A 16,468-nucleotide genomic window follows, 5' to 3' on the forward strand; every position below is an offset into this window, starting at 1 on the left:
ATACCTAATCGAATCACGTTAGTGTATATAAACATTCATGCGTTTGAAAGTGGGGTGGCACCTATGCAATTCCCTCTGTGTGGCTCTGCCATCGTGTATGAATCCTTAAAGACAATCAGTATTACATCAGTGCTAAGTTAATTTTACTTTATTTTTCTGAGTTTTCTTGTCAAAATCTTTTGGGACTACTCCTTCGTTTGGACATGAAGAATCGAGAATGTATAAAAATCTGAATAAAAGTTTTAAAATAAAAAAAGAAGTTCAAATAAGCTGATCTCTATGACACGTCTTTCGGATTTTGTTTCATCTTTAGAAATATATATATATATTTTTGGAACTTTTGGCCATTACATTTTTGTTTGTAGATTTAGCTCGTTAAAATGATTGATTAATTCAAAAAAAGAAAGATACAAAGCTTATAATAAATTCAAATAGAATGACATCAAAGACAACACCCAAAATTCATCCAGTTGGGCGGTTCAGGCCTTACTGGATGTGGTAAGTACTTGGACTTCGGTGGTCATTGACTTTGAAGGATTCAAGATCCTCAAGATTTACTCCTCTGTCCCATTTTAGGTGAGAGGGCGAATGCAAAAACATCTTTCAAATAATCCTAACTACTAAAATTTGTAAGAGCGAAGGTGATCCATGGTGTTGGGTCATCACAGATTCTAAACATTTTGGTGGATTTTGTTGGATCGATGGCTGCCATTGTAACGTCTCTGGATGGTGAACTTGATAGTGAGGAGAAAATTAAGCTTCCACTACGTACCACATTTGGTTTCTCAAACAAACTCATCCACTAGACCTGAAATTTCGGGGGCTTGAGGCGAAATTCAAAGAACTCCAAATTTTTTCTTTTTCGACTTATATGTTGGATATTAATTCTTTTTTAGGTCATATGTTGGGTTTTTTTATTTTATTTTATCGGGGAACTACAAAATAGTTGGGAGCCCTATCAGAATTGTCTTATTTTCTTAATTCAGCTCTTACCTCATGTATAGCCATTTGCTTCTCAAACTTGACAGCAGAATCCAAGGACGGAAGTAGTAAGAGGCTGACTTGGGCTGTAGCCCAGGTCAATTCCGGAAAACAAAAAAAATAAAAAATTATAGCGTAGAAATTTCAATTGAAATAATTTTAGCCCAACCCTTTTTGTTTTCACCTCATCCACCATCCAAATGATCTCTCTTTCAGATCCGTAATTATTCCCTTATTATGCATAACACTGATTGATATGCTTAGATTTGTGTTTATGTTGTTAAATGCATAGCACTGACTGGTGTGTTTAGATTTGCTCTTATATTGTTAAATGCTCGATCTGCACTAGCTGTGTGTTTAAATTTGCTCTTATATTGTTAAATACAGAGCACTAACTCGTGTGTTTAGATTTTCACTAATATAGTTGATGCTGAAAACTAGCTGGTGTGCTTAAATTTTAAAATATTGGTTCTTACAATCTTACTTTTTTAGGTTTAAATTATATTGGAACAGTAAAAAAAAATCTAGAGCTTTTTTTTTTATATTTGTTTTTAAGATGTTGATGTCCAAGGATTTTCACAGGAGCGTCTTTTTTTTTTCCCTTCATATTGTGCATGTTAAAGACACCAATGCATTAACTCTTAAGAAATAGATATCTAATATCCTCACTCGTCACAATCTGAGCATTCACAATATGCGATGTCAAGGGTATAATGGTGCTAGGCAATATGCGCGGTGCATGGAATGAATTACAAACCTTATTTCTTAGAGATTGCCCGTATGTATATTATATACTGTTTTGTCCATTAAAAAAAAATTAGATTAGCCCAAGGCAAAATCAATTCCTGGTTCCGCCCTTGGCAGAATTTACTGCCAAATGGGCCAATTTATGGAACAATATTCCGAACGGCACATCTTCACCTAGCTACTTCATTTTCTGAAACGCCATTAGCTTCCTTAGATGACGACAATTCACAAGAAATCGTTCCAACTACGTACCTCCTGTTGAAACTCTTCAAATTAATTAGCCGTTGTGTTAGCACTTTGAAATTGCTTTTCCATCTCATAGGGATTCGTACATGGGAACCACGAGTCCAACGAGTCGGATTCTTCGTGATTTATTTTATTCTTCCACCTTAATTACTTCCCAATGCAATTTCATATTCTTCCATAAATTGTTTCAAGGTGAAATGGCCCTAGCTAGCTAGCACGTGATGCCTTTTGAATGAGCAGGACTGCCATGTCAAATGATTAACTTATACGGAGTATGTCAAAATTAACCAAAAGGATGGCATTGCATTACTGTTATTTTTTGTCCGTGGAAAGCCTTCTTGAGTCTCGTACTAAAGAAATCGAATTATTATTGTTTTTTTTTTATAGAAAAAGGCTCGTTTAGGACCAAAAGCACAAAACTTTAATTATTTTCCATTGTTTGGTAGGCTGTTTTTGTTAGCAATTTTCTGTTTGTGGGCCTACATAAATCATAAAATTAAACATTGTATTTTGTCGAATAAAACTTGAGTGATGTCGGTATTACCCAATAAGTTGTGATTATTCAATTAATGTGACCGGGTATTACCCAATTTTTGGGTCACGTTGTGTGCGTTAAGTGGTGCGGGTTAATAATTTATATGTAGAGACCACGTAAAAGGTCCAATATGGTTCCATCTATTATGAAGGGTTATATATGATAGAACCAGGGCTTATAAATAGGTGATCCCCACTCCAAACCTTAGCATCTCTCTCATACTTCCCCATCTTGGTGTGAGACATAAGGTCAAGACAAGAGAAGGGCCTTGGAGGCGGAAGACTAATAACCACACACTAAGGTTTTTCATCCTTTATGGCTTCCGGTATTGTTTTCTTCAATGGTTTGACATGAATTCTTGGATTTAGGATTTCGTATGAAATCCTACAGTTTTCAAATTTGGTCCATATTTCTCGATTTTCCACTTTCGGTAGTTGAGATTAAACAAAATAAAAAAGAAGCAAAATTGACCGAGAACCTTAAGAAATATTTTTTTGCCATTCGTTAAACCTAATCTACTATATCCTAGGGGACTTGAGGACGGGATGGGTGATACGGCCTAGAAATTTTATATATCTTATTACTTATTTTGGCCATTTATTAATTGCGAGTTTTATGGTGTGGATCCTAATTAGCAATTTTTCTTTTTGCACAATATAGTTACTATGTGCATTATTATTAGTTTGAGGGTATAAGTATAATTATTAATTACAGTAGTTAGTCTATATTAGTTGGATACGTTAATTAACTAGTCAGCTACAAATTAGGGGTATTACGTTAGTGGATAGTTTTATAAAGTTACTCGTTAAGAGATATTTTAACGGAGTAGGAATTTTATTTGGAGAGAACGTCTGAGATAAAAAGTTTGAAAGAACTTTGTGTGAAAAAGGCAGAAGCCGCAGAGACGTTGAGTTCGGCTAGTTCGTGATCGGGTAAGCAGCACTTGTTTCGTTTATTCTTATTCCTTTCTCCGTTCTATTGCACATGGATTAGAGTAAAGTTTGACTTTTTGGATAGTATAGAACAAAGGAGTACTTACTGGGAGGTTAAATGGTTTCAATTCTTTTGGTACTAATTGTCTTCTTCTAATGCTATTGAAAAATGTAGTGAAGGCGTATTGTGTGGTGTGGAAATTGTGCATGGCGGTGTGCTGCGTGCACGTGGCTGTCGAAGTGGTGTGTGGCGGTGCATGTGTGGTGTTAGGTTGGAGTTTGTAGGATAATTTTAATATTAACAGATATAGACTTGTGACGGAGTTAATTGGTTTGAAGTTTAAGGCCCCATTCTAAAACACTTTCTTAAAAAATAAGTACTTATTTTACATTTACAAACTAAAAAATAATGTATAATTTTTTTATTTTTTTTGCACCGTATAAAAGATCTGGATAAGATCTATCAAACAATATCCATATTGTTAGAAAAATTATTGGATTGAACACATTATTTTTGAATTTGAAATTACCTTATTAAAAAATAAATATTTAAATCGAGTTCTGGAACGGGACCTAAATTGTTATGGGAGAGCTGGAGGAAGAAGTGGTGGCATGGCAGTAAATTAAGTGAGGTTTGGGTTTTTGTTGCTACTGATAGGTTGGCAATTAGGTTTAGGCTAGGTTTTTATTTTATTTTGATGAGATAGGGAGTAATATTCTGTATTTATTGGTTGGTCATTCCCGTGTTTTGTTTTTTTTTCACGATAGTCTCATTTCGCCTACGTTGTTTGGTTACATTACTTTTGGATCCAAGTAAGTAGTCAAGAATGTTACGTACTTTCGAACTTCCTTGTGTTCCTTAAAATTATTCTCTTCAAGTTTGTAATTGATATTTGGAAACGCATAATTGTTTATAATCCGTTCCTTAATTGGTATGCGACGAACTTTTGGTAATATTAGTTGTTATTATTTCTTGGTGGTGAGAATTTGGTGAATATTGATGGGAACATTTATTTTTGGAAGTCCACGGAAATTATGCCTTTTCATGTAGGTGACCCTGACCATTGGGGAAATTATGCCTCTTCGTGTTGGTGACCCTAATGCTCAACGGTTTTCTTTCGCTGGATCATCTTAGGAAAAAGTACTATGGGCTGCCAACCTTAGTGACTCTAAGTTCAATATTGGATCCAATCTTGAGATATTTATTTTGGCCATAGTACTGTTTGATTATGGTTCTTCATTGTTGATGGATAATATTGTGATCACCATTAAGAATTAATGATTATCGATTATATGCTTCATTGGTTTAATTTATTATTCTGTTGGACACATCGTATGCCAAATTATGTTTAATGGTAAATTAATGGTAAATTATTTTAATCCTCGCTTTCAACTTTATTTAATATACATGTTTTGCTATTCACTGAGCTCATCAGCTGACGGATTTTTATCTAACTTCTTTTTCAGGCAAGTTGGGATGTTAGACAAGGACTCTAGCGATAGCTTGGGGATTATTTTTTTTTAGTGAACTTCCTTAGGGTGTCTCATCTTAGTTCAATGTTTTATTCATCGCTTCTGCATTTTGAAAACAACTTGTCAGATATTTGGATTCCTTTATTAATAACGAAAAGTGGTCATTTGATTTTTGGTTACTTTAATTTATTTAGGTTGCGTGTTTCATGGGTTAGCCTCATGGTTCACGGCCGGTCATTCTCATTTTTGGGGTGTGACAATGAGTGTTTACAGAAATCGAACATTGCCCATGTGCATATGAGTATAAGGGAGACACCAACTGCACTTCACTCCACTTGCAAGTACAAAATATTTAAAAAAATAGAAAGTTTTAAACATCCCAAAGCATAAGGTTAAATTCCACAGACACCCCCTCATGTATTCACTTTTCTAACACACACCCCTCAATTTTAAAAGCGCCAAACTGACCCCCTCATCTATAAATGTTAGCCAGCTAGAAACCTTCAGTTACATGACCGTGTTTTGCTAGGACAAATATCACTGGTTTGAGCATTTTTTTATACAAAAATGCCTTCGTACACTACGATATGCATATATATTACGAACTAGTGTCCATAAAACCTCAACCGACTCTCTATCCCGAGAGTGTGTGTGTGTGTGTGAGAGAGAGAGAGAGAGAGAGAGAGAGAGAGAAGAGGAGGCAGGAGGGTTGGTTGTGTTCGAGGGCAATTTTGTCTAAAAAATGTTTTTTTTTTTTGATCCTTCTAAAAAATGTTCAAACCAGTGATATTTGCCCTAGCAAGAAATAGTCATGTAATAGAAGAGTTCGCAATTGGGTAAAACAGATTGTTCGGACAAATAAATCAAAGTGGCTTATTTTTTGTTCTTATTCAATTTTTTTTCGTATCACTTGTCTTATCATCAATTTTTTGGGGATTATTACATCCTCATGACAAGAAGAATCTAAAAAGTAAAAAATTTTGATCGAAATCCAATTTTTTTTTAATAAAGGCGAAAAAATTGGCTTATTTTTTGTCTTTATCCAAAAAAATTAGGTTTTGATTGAAAATTTTTACTTTTTAGATTCCTCTCGTCATGACGAAGCAATAATCTCCAAAAAATTGACGAGAAACTAACAAATGCGAAAAAAATTTGAATAAGGACAAAAAATAAGCCACTGTGACTTATTTGTCCAAACAAGCCCGGGCGCTTTTTTAAAGTTGGAAGTGTGTCTTAGAAAAATGAATAGATGAGAAAATGTTAGTGGAATTTAACCAATGCATAACTTAAAACTTAAATTTACATTGGCCATTAAGTTATCCAGTTGTTGGACCTTTTGATGCTCGCAACTCTACTCATTGGGCTTGGTGTTGAAGCATTAGTCACTCTAAAGTTTTTTTTTTTTTCTTTTTCCAAAGTTTTCATGCATCTCAATAACAAAAATGCTAGAAGCACATCGGCGTGGCACATCTCAGTCACATCCCTCTCACATACAGGTGGGGTCCGTTCCAGTGGGTCCCACTTGTATATGAGAGGGATGTGCCTGAGGTGTGCCACACCTGATGTGTTTTGTGATAACTTCACGGAAAAAGAGGTGAGTAAATCTTTATTTTTTAACCGTCAAATTAAAATATTTATAGTGAAATAGGCAAAGCCTTGGGAAAGGTGGTCAGGCAACTAGAACTAAATTGGGGTCTCTTGGCTATGTTGCCTCCCTAATTGGGAAGAAAGAGCCTTTGTTGTGCGGCCAATATCAGGCGCCTGATTATTTGATTTGAATCTTTCATTTTTTTTTTCCTCGTCGATCAGGTGAATTGTAAGATTCAAGTTGATCGGATTTCTATAGCTTTGACATGTAAAGATGTTCATCTTGAAGGAAAAAAAACTAGACTAGAATGATATTGAAAATGATCGATTAGGTAAATGTGTTTCGCTCATATGACAGATCCAATCAACTTAGAATTTGCACGAATCACCTATTCAATGAGACGGAGAAATTGAACGGTTCAAATACAATATACTGTACAATATTGGATGGGAATGATACTCACTACACATCACGCGTGCTATATCATAGCTCCCCATCCCCCTAATTAGGGTGGGAAGTGGATATTTCTTCTTTCTTTCTCTATTGTTGTAAATCTAAAAATCAAACATTCATCTTATTGCCTTCTAAAAAAAAAAAAAAAAAGGAGTATGACACAAGCATCAAAAAGCACAACTGACATCTAGGTAAGTTCATAAGTTCACGAACATTATTATTACAATAATAGAACTCACCCGATATTTATGATTACAATCCAGATCACAAACATTATTACAGATATAGTTTGCAAAATAGAAGTCCAAGAAACAACCTCACAAAAGTTCATAAACATACGAGAATACAAAGGACAAATTAACAAATTTTCAATGTGAGGTCCAGCTTGAATTGGAAACTATAAAAGCGATTGTAGCTTAAAACACAAACTTGGAAACTAGAAAATTCTCCTTCTTTCTATTAGGATAAAGCTTATCATACCAGTTGGTTACACATTTCAGATGACTAGCTAGCTTATCCTCTTGTTTGTATTCAAATGTTTGTTCTTATCTGTAAATTAAGCTATCACTTGCACAATATAAATATACAAGACATCCTCAGCTTTGATTGTGAGGATTACTTCATTCCATTTACGTAAATTGTATTTCAACTTGGTATAGCGGAAAGATCCAATGGCCTCTTCCAAAGTTTCTTCTTCTGCTTCTACTGGTTCATCGACCTCCCACCCCACAGCCCACAAAACATCCTCTTTTCCCTCCCATACTCCTTTCTCTAATGCCCACCGCTATCTCTCTTTGAAACTCACTAACACTAATTTCTTGTATTGGAAGACCCAAATCCTTCCATATCTACGAGGCCAACATCTTCTTGGCTTTGTGGATGGTTCTTATCCCTGCCCACCAAAAACTATCACTGAGAATAATGCAACCATTCCGAACCCAGAGGCAGCACTTTGGGTTGATCAAGATCAACTCTTGATGAGCCTTCTCATCTCTTCTCTTTCTGAAGAAACACTGCCCTTGGCAGTTGGTGTCACTACCTCTCAAGAGTTGTGGACTGTCCTTGAGTCCTCTCTCTTGCGTCGGCTTCCAATACTCGTATTCTTCAACTTCACATGCGGCTTCAAAACATCAAGCAAGGCGATCAAACTGTTACTCAGTTTTTACACAGAGCTAAGGCCCTTTCTGATGAGCTCACTGCTGTTGGCCATCCCCCCTCTCTTGCCGACTTCAACATCTATGTTTTTAAGGGTCTCAACAGTGGTTTTCGCGATTTTGTTACTACCCTAGCTGCTCAACCCACTGATATTTCCTTCCCGGAGTTACACAGTCTCTTGCTCAGCCGTGAGTTCATTCATTCAGATGATTTTTCCTCCGTCAAAATCTCTGCACCTGCTGATCCTACTCCCCAAGCAAATGTTGCTCAGCATAGCTCATCTTCTGGTTGGAATGGGGCCGCGGTCGACCCAATGGTCGCGGCCATCATCGAGGCCGAACCAATGGTTCTCGTAACAATGGTGACTCTCGTGGTGATCGTCGCTCTTTTGCAGGCGGTGACAATTGGTCCTATGGTGGTGAAACCCGCTATCCCTTGCCTGACAATCGCCAACGTTGTCAGCTATGCAACGGGCTCAATCACACCGCTGTCTTCTGTTCTCAGCGCTATAACCATGCCCATGCACCCACTGCCAATCTTGCCGCTTATCATAACTCCGCGGCTCCGGCCTTGGACTGGTTCCCCGACTCTGGTGCTACCCATCATGCCACCCCAGATCTCACCGCTCTCTCTCAGCATGAGGACTACCACGGTTCTGACCAGCTCCGCGTTGGTAATGGTAAGGGCTTGCCCAAGTCCAAATAGAGAAGGCATCATCATCAGATGCGTCTTCAATTTATTAAATGGATCAACAAGTTTTGCACTTGGATGCAGGAGCTACTCCAACGCACTCTTGCATGTCTCCCCAGCAACCCGAACGCGCCCGTAACTTCCAGCGCAAACTACTGATGAAAGGGGCAAAAGTAAAACACAACATTAGGTTTCCTGTTGTACATTGTAGTACACTTGTGCAAGATGCCTGGGGATTGCACAAAATATTTACTTCTTGTGGAGGACAAGCCATATTATTTAATGCCTAGCTACTTCTTTTATAGCTTTTTGTCATAATTTAGTACCTCAGATCTCAGATCTTTTGTCTTGACAGGAGAAACAAGAAAAATATAGCAATATAAATTTGACTAAAATTTTATAAAGTTCATATAAGATGGGGCATATACAAAAGACTGTATCTTTGGTCATTTTTGATTATGTTGTCATCTTTAGTGAATTTTTTTCGACTTTAGTCTATACTTTTACCTTTTTCTATTACTTCCGTCTAAACAAACGATTAATCCAAAAATTTGACCTGAATTCAATGAAAATTAAGAGAAAAAATCCAAGAAGACTCGGTTAAAAAATAAAAAAAAATCAGGTCAAAGACCCGTAACATTAATATTATGATAATTCTTTAATAACAAGAAGTTACATGACTACGTTTGGACTTAGGTTGTCAACTAAGGGAAGAAGAAAGAAAAGACAATTGGAGTTCTTTGCTTCTTGAACAACCTACAACAAAACAAAAATAGTAGAAGAGTAACCAAATTTTAACCAAACATTCATGTGGGGTCCATATATTTAGTGGTAGACTCCACATGAATGTATAATTTTAAAATATAAGTCTGTGACGATACTCCCAAACTATTGCATAATTTTATTGTATATACGTAGCCGTAGCCGTACCATCATCATGATCTTGAGCCTTCTTCACCATTACGATCGTTTTCTTTGCCACTTGTACCACATTCTTAATCCAAAGAAAGTGGAAAACTTACAAGCTAAAATAAAATAATCCAAACTTGAAGCATCAGTTCATTCCGTTGAATACCTTATGATAAATATTCTCCGACAAGTGTTTATTAAGTGACACAAGAACAAGTAAACTGATCTCCATGGATATCTCTTTCGTAGGAGTCTCCAGGGTCGGCTCATAAATTTTAGAGACCGGAAACGAACCTCTTAAATGAGACTTTCCTATATTTTTCATACAAAAGCTGGTCTACAAAAAGTTTCATAAAAAAATCATTACAAAATATAAACATATAGGTATCCCAAAGAGATACAACCATTACAATATCTCAAAATCAGGACATGAAATGACACATCTTTGAGTAATCCCAGTTCAAGTTTCTCCGTTCGCATGACCAACGCTTCTCAGCCTTCGGTACAACCCTGCCTCCGACGACTCATGATCACTCCAAACAGAACACTCCTACTAAAAGAACACTAACAACCTAAATCCCACAACACATTAATTACATTTTTATGCCAAACTGAGATGATAGAATGAGAGAGCCCCCCTTTGCATATTTATTTGTACACTTATTTGCAGAAAGGTCCAATCACCCACTCAGATGATAGAATCAGGGCATGAGTTATTCCTTCGTCGGCCAAACTCAAGAAGGCCACCATATGTACGGTCCCACACTCCAATAGCGTCACACACTCCAATAAAGAGCGATTCCGTGTCAGGACTGAAAGACATGCCAGATACCTCGCCAAAGAAATCGATCTCTTGTTCCTTCTCATACCCACTTTTGGCATCGCAAACATGGACGAAATCAGTAGGCTCTGCCATTGCCATGAAACGACCGTCGGATGAGTAGCAAATCGGTTGGATGGCTCCGAGATTCCCCCTCAAAGCCGCCACTGACTTGGATAGGTTTCGGGCATCCCAAATCCGGCAGGTTTTGTCCTGATTCCCAGTAGCAAAGGTGAGGCCATCAGGGTGCCATGCTGATGCAGATGAGAAATCCAAGTGACCAACCAAAGCCGCGACCATCTGCATAAGTATAAAAATTCAAATTATACCAACTTTTCAGGCTACACTGCTTACTAAAAATACTTCAGAAGAGGGAGAGGGTGAAAGCAATAACAGACAAATTACCTTCCCAGTTCCGGAGTCCACCAACGTACCCTCTGGGTTATCTCCGACAATTATACGAAGTTTACCATCAGGACTCAAGGAAGTGTGCTGCAATAAAAAAAAAAAAAAAAACACATTGCAAATTCCAAACGACCACTTCAACGCGGCCTTATTACCATTATCAACAGCAATGAAGCAAGATACAAGCAGCTGCCAAGTAATGCCAGGATTCCCACCCCCACACCGAAGACAAAATAAAAAGTGATGGTTCGAGTGTTGTTTTAGATACACCGTTAGCTGCAAAACCTTAAATATAAAATCACTTATTTTGATACCAAATTCTCCTCTTACATCTTCAACTCAGCTGCATAGGAAAGACTCATCACGGGGAGGAGGGAGACAAAAAGAAGAAGACACAGATCCGTCTTCTTCTTCCCATACTAAAACTATCCCACCTTAGACATATAGGCTGTGACACGACTGTAAACTCAAAGTTCAAATAAACGGGATAATCACATGGCAATATTTGCAAATGGCAATTCAGATGGTCCTAATTCAAACGTAAATCACTACGATCAAGTGATGGAAAATACTGCCACCAAAAATTTAGCCTGTCTAAACTCTACCAAGAGAAAGACGGAGGGAGGATGGAGCAGGAGAGAGGGAGAGGGGGCTTACATTCACTGGCCAAGGAAAGCTGAAAGTTTTAGAAAGCTGAAATTTTTCCATATCAAAGTCTCTAACTCCACAATCATTGTTGGCAACTGTTAAATGAACTGCACCACTGCTGGGCAAGGGGGAGTGAGATTCAACCTCAGTAAGTGAATAGATCCCAACACCAACACTAGGGCAAAAGAGAGTACCTCTGAGCATTGTAGATCTCTACTACATTAGTACATGCGTTATCTTCGTATGTTGTCCTCGTGCAGAAGCAAACTCCAGGTCTATCTAAATTCTGTGGCAAAAAAGGAGTGATTCATCAATGCCCGTATTCAGATTAACACAAAACTCAAAGCAACAGAAGACAACTTCTAAAAAAGGTATAACACCAAAGCATTCTTCCATCTAGATATACATTTCCCTACACCATTCTGAAAAAGTTCCATCGTCTAATGAAACATGGTAGTTAGTTTCACGATCCTTCGTACAGTTCACAGGTTTTTACAGCAAATACTTATCAGGGCTACGAGCAGGCGAGTTCAAAGTACAAAAAACAAGACGGTAAAGCAGAAAATCAACGTAATCTCATTAGGTTAAACATTTTATAGAGAACATGCATCTGTTGGCATTTTCCTAGCCTAACTTGGAGAAAGAACTAAGAAATTGGGAGAAATGGGGGCTGCCCAATACAGTAGTAGCAGCCGAGAGCAACAAGAAAACAGGGGAAGAGAGAGGGGTCTCTGTGGATACAAGCAGCGGCAAAAAAAAACGTAAAATAGGGGCTGCTATTTTTTTTTTTTCATTTCATTACTCCTTTAAATACTAGGGTAGACTTACACATAAAACAAATTTGGGCTATAGCAAACAAAAGAGCCCAATTACAAAAGGAAATAAAGTAGCCTATTAACATTTGGCCCAAACACAACAAAATACTTGGTCCAATTACAAAAAGATAATAAAGCATTAATTTTAACACTTCCCCTTAATGCTTTGTTGTAACACCCAACATTTCTCTAAAATATTAGAACTTTTCCTTTGAAAGAGCTTTGGTGAAAATGTCCGCTACTTGGTCTTCGGTTGCACAATACTTGAATTGAATCTCTTCATCTTCCACAGCCTCTCGAATGAAGTGATGCTTGATGGCAATGTGTTTGGTGCGACTATGGTAGACGAGATTCTTTGTCATTGCAATTGCGGATTTGTTGTCACATAAAATTGGAGTAGCCTCTCCTTGCTTTTCACCAAAATCCTCCTTAGCCATATTGCTTGAGAGGTTGCCAATGATGCCGACACATACTCGGCCTCGGCGGTAGATTGCGCCATGGTTTGTTGCTTCTTAGATGCCCATAAAAAGACACCCGAGCCAAGAGAAAAAGCATATCCGGAAGTGCTCTTCATATCATCAACACATCCGGCCCAATCACTATCACAAAATCCTAGCAATTTTGCATCAACATTCTTCTCATACAAAATGCCATAATCAATTGTACCTTGTAAATATCTCAAGACCCTCTTAGCCACTCCAAAATGAGTTTGGCTTGCATTGTGCATGAATCGGGATAACATGCTTGTGGCATACATGAAATCCGGCCTTGTGATAGTCAAGTACAACAAGCTTCCAACCAAGCTTCTATAAAGAGATTCATCCACCTTTTTGCTTTCATCTTCTTTTAACAACTTCTCATTCACAATCAAGGGAGTTGCAACCGGCTTGCATTTTCTCATCTTGAACTTCTCAAGAAGAGTTCTTGCATACTTTCTTTGACAAATGAAAATATCCTCTTTACTTTGATAAATTTCAATGCCTAAGAAATAATGCAAGAGACCCAAATCACTCATTTCATACTTCTTCATCATATCTCTTTTAAAATCCTCAATCATTTTCACATTGCTACCGGTAAAAACCAAATCATCAACATAGATAGAAACAATGAGAATACCGGTGTTACCTTGCCTCTTGATGTACAAAGTTGGCTCGCTTTTGCTTCTTTGAAATCCTCTTTCATTGAAGTAATAGTCAATCTCACTATACCATGCACGGGGTGCTTGTTTTAGCCCATATAAAGCCTTCTTTAACTTGTACACTTTTTGTTCCTTGCCTTTGACAATGAAGCCTTGAGGTTGATCAACGAACACATCTTCCTCCAAGACACCATTTAAGAAGGCCGATTTCACATCAAGTTGATACAAGAACCATCCCTTCGATGCCGCTAAGGCAACAAAAGATCTAATCGTGTCATGTCGAGCCACCGGTGCAAATGTCTCTTGAAAATCAATTCCGGGTTGTTGAGATTACCCTTTTGCAACAAGTCTTGCTTTGTGCTTTTGAATGGAATCATCGGGGTTGAGCTTTGTTTTGAAAATCCACTTCACACCAATAACTTCTTTGTCTTTTGGCCTAACTCCCAAGTTTTGTTCTTATCGATGACATGAATTTCCTCTTCCATAGCTTTCTTCCAAGCTTCCTCCTTAATTGCTTCTTCAAAGGTCTCCGGTTCAACAACACAAAAATTACAACTCGCATACACATCACTAAGGCTTTTCATTCTTCTTGGAGTTGAATTTGGAGATGAGGAACTTGAGCTTGATGGAGAAGTTGGAGGAGTTTGATTTGGAGCTTCAAGATCATCACATTCTTCATCTTCTTGACTCTCCGGTTCTTCATAATTGAAAGGGACTTGGTTTTGCACCACATTTTCCTTCCAATCCCAATATGCCTTCTCATTAAATAGAACATCTCTAGAAATAATCACATTGTTTATGGTCAAATTGAAGAGTCTATAGCCCTTTGATTGGGAGCTATAACCTACAAAGATACACTTTTGACTAGTTTCATCAAACTTGCTCCTTTTTACTTTTGGAACATGAGCATAACAAATGGATCCAAAAATCTTCAAGTGATTCACGGATGGCTTTCTCCCACTCCAAGCTTGAAATGGAGTAATATTTTCAATGGCCTTTGTTGGGCATCGATTCATCAAGTAGACCACCGTATAGACGGCTTCACCCCAAAAAGTCTTGGGCAATCCCTTCTCATGTAACATTGATTTTGACATCTCCTCAATGGTTCTATTCTTCCTCTCCGCCACTCCATTTTGTTGTGGAGTGTACCCAACCGTTAGTTGCCTCTCCGTGCCAATGTCTTCACAAAATTTATGGAATTCATTTAAAGTGTACTCACCACCCCTATCACTTCTCAACACTTTCATTAGATGGCCACTTTGTCTTTCTACAAGACTTTGAAACTTTTTAAAGATTGAGAAAATATCGGATTTTTGTCTCATGAAATAAACCCATGTCATTCTAGAAAAATCATCAATAAAAATGATAAAGTACTTGTTACCTCCATGAGATGGTGTATCCTAGGCCCGCACACATCGGTATGAACAAGCTCCAATGGTGCTCTAGCCCTCCACGCCTTGTCTTTTGGAAATGACTCTCGGTGATGCTTTCCAAGTGCACAACCTTCATAAACTTGCTTGACTTCATGAATAGTTGGCAAGCCATACACCATGTTCTTTTGTTGTAAGTTCTTTAAGCTTTGGAAATTCAAGTGCCCAAATCTTCTATGCCAAAGCCATGAATCATCTAGCACATCCACTTTCAAGGCCACATGCTTAGAATAACGAAAAGTGAGAGGGAAGCTTCTATTCTTCTCCATCTTGACTTTTGCTACAACTTGGTTTCTCCCCCCTTTGTCATAAATCTTGCAAGAGTCCCCTTCAAATTGAACGGTGTACCCATGCTCTATAAGTTGCCCAACACTCAACAAGTTTTGCTCCAAGTCTGGAACAAGTAGCACATCCGAGATATTCCTTGTACCCTTCTTTGTCTCCACGACATTAGTACCCTTTCCCTTTGCTTGGACTAAGGCACCATTTCCTATCTTTACTTGAGAATTGGAGGAAGTATCGATCTTCACAAAGATACTCTCATCTCCGGTCATGTGGTTACTACAACCACTATCAAGGAACCACACATCATTCTTTTGCTCGGAAGCCGCTTGACAAGCATAAAACATGCACCATCCACCTTCTTGCTCTTCGGAGTAATTAGCTTGTTGATTGTTTGTGACTCGGCAATCCTTTTTGACATGCCCAAATTTGTTGCAATTGTAACATTGTGGTTTCCCTCGAAACCAACAATCTTTATCAACATGACTACCCCTTTTACAAATTCCACACCTTGGTTGAGTAGCCTCATCATTCCCTCTTGCTTGAAAGTTGTTTCCCCTTTGAAAATTGTTTCCACTTTGAAAATTGGTCCTTCCTCTTCCTCTATCATTTCCACCTCTTCCTCGTTCAAAATTTCCACCACTTGAAAATTGCCCTCTAGATTGATTATGACTTGAAGAAGATCCTTTCCCATGGGGCTTTGGGGTACAAACATTAAGCTTAGATTGAAAGACACTCTTAATTGACTTTTTGGATTGCCTATTCAATCTTTGCTCAAATGTCTTAAGGGAACCCATCAATTCCTCGACACTCAAAGTAGCTAAATCTTGAGTATTTTCAATAACGGCAACAATGGAATCATACTTCTTCGGCAAATTAATCAAGATTTTCTCAACAATTTTTTGAGTAGCAACATCTTCCCCATATGTTTTCATTTGATTCACAACATCCATAAGTCTAGAAAAATAATCATTCAACAATTCACTATCCTTCATTTTCAAATTCTCATAATCTCTTCTCAAAGATTGAAGTTTGATGGTTTTTACCTTCCAATTGCCTCTATATTCATTATAAAGAATATCCCATGCTTTCTTGGCTTTGGTTTCATTAATGATTCTATAAAAGAGATTGTCGGAAATACCTTGTTGAATTATGGAGAGAGCTTTTGCATTCATCCTATTATCCATCTTCAATTGTTTCTTTTGCTCATTTGACAAAGCC

General features: G+C 37.7%; 1 protein-coding gene across 1 annotated transcript in view; it reads right to left on the reverse strand.

Moving 5' to 3' along the window:
- The window catches only part of LOC131320820 (uncharacterized WD repeat-containing protein C2A9.03-like), a 139,299-nt gene that overhangs the window by 59,507 nt on the left and 63,324 nt on the right, over positions 1-16,468 (reverse strand). The gene's annotated exons all lie outside the window — the stretch shown is intronic.

This window comes from Rhododendron vialii, chromosome 3a (assembly GCF_030253575.1).
Source record: "Rhododendron vialii isolate Sample 1 chromosome 3a, ASM3025357v1".
NCBI lineage: Eukaryota > Viridiplantae > Streptophyta > Magnoliopsida > Ericales > Ericaceae > Rhododendron > Rhododendron vialii.